We start from the raw sequence: 1,595 nt of genomic DNA on the forward strand, positions 1-1,595 counted from the left end.
AATAGCAACTAATTGGATCTACGATAAAGGCAAAATGGAGCCAATATTCTTACGAACTGTTGGCATGGATCTCTTCTGGGGAAAATGTGCAGAAGAACTGGGACAATGAGGTATGTTTTCTAACCCCGCTTTTTGTCGTGGGTTCTCACTGCACAAAATTTACATATGGGCAGGCAGCTGTGACCAGAGAATATGTTGCCAAACAACCAAGGAGCTTGATTTTTTTTTTTTTTTTTTTTTTTAATTTTTTTTTTTTCAACGTTTTTTATTTATTTTTGGGACAGAGAGAGACAGAGCATGAACGGGGGAGGGGCAGAGAGAGAGGGAGACACAGAATCGGAAACAGGCTCCAGGCTCCGAGCCATCAGCCCAGAGCCCGACGCGGGGCTCGAACTCACGGACCGCGAGATCGTGACCTGGCTGAAGTCGGACGCTTAACCGACTGCGCCACCCAGGCGCCCCAGGAGCTTGATTTTTTTAATGTTTATTTATTTATTTATTTAATTATTTTGAGAGAGAGAGAGAGAGAGAGAGAGAGAGCAAGTGGGGGAGCGGAGAGAGAGGGAGAGAATATGCATACATATGTATGTATGTATATAATTAATACATGTTTTTTTTTTAATTTTAAAAAATGTTTTATTTACTTTTGAGACAGAGAGAGACAGAGCATAAGCAGGGAAGGGGCAGAGAGAGAGGGAGACGCAGAATCCGAAGCGGGCTCCAGGCTCCGAGCCGTCAGCACAGAGCCCGACGTGGGGCTCGAACCCACGAGCCGCGAGATCATGACCTGAGCCGAAGTCAGACGCCCAACCGACTGAGCCAGCCAGGCGCCCCCATATATGGTTTTATATATTTATTTATATATTTAATTTTCAAATTTTTGTTTATTTTCCCCAGCCTGTTGAGTTATAGTTGACTCCTCACAGTGCACAGTTTAGGGCATTGATTTAATACATTTATATTTTGCAAAATGATTATCACCACAGCACAGCTAACACCTCCATCACGTCACATAATTATCATTCATTTTTCACGGTGAGGACCTTTGAAACGTACTCTCTTAGCAACATAAGAGCATATGATGCGGTATTATCCGCTGCAATCACCCTGCTGTCCGTCAGGTCTTCAGAATCTGTTAATCTTGTCAGTGCAAGTTTGTCTGCATGTATTTTCGATGTTGGCTTAAAATCTTGCTGAGACCGTATTATTAAAGGTAAAACATTCATCTTCTCAAAAACTAGGTTTGAGAGCTAAGTTATGGGATACATAGGAAATATCTTTGCTTTTGAGCTGGCCTGCATGTTTCCTTAGTTAAATCCTGGCTAGTCTCCCTTGCCCAGTGGTTATGAGTTCAGCCTTTGATACCAGACAGCCTGGATTCTCAGTGTTTATTCCCCTCTCAGCAGGCATGGCCTTAAGTTTCCTTATCTGCAAGCCACTTGCAGATTTACGGGACAATAAATGATAGCCTGAAGCATATAGCTCAACCCCTGACATTAAGAATGATTTGGTAGCTGCCTTTGTTACTGGTTTCATTTCTTTATCATTATTATCCTTATGTATCTCAGCATCTCTCACTTCTTCAGCAAGTTTTT

At 42.4% G+C, this 1,595-nt stretch overlaps 1 non-coding gene across 1 annotated transcript; it reads right to left on the reverse strand.

Annotated features, from left to right (window-relative positions):
- Positions 1-744: 744 nt before the first annotated feature.
- Positions 745-829, reverse strand: TRNAR-UCG. Its single transcript has one exon. It is a non-coding gene; the product is annotated as a tRNA-Arg (tRNA).
- Positions 830-1,595: the final 766 nt, after the last annotated feature.

The sequence above is a fragment of the Panthera tigris genome, chromosome A2, assembly GCF_018350195.1.
Source record: "Panthera tigris isolate Pti1 chromosome A2, P.tigris_Pti1_mat1.1, whole genome shotgun sequence".
In the NCBI taxonomy this organism is placed as follows: domain Eukaryota; kingdom Metazoa; phylum Chordata; class Mammalia; order Carnivora; family Felidae; genus Panthera; species Panthera tigris.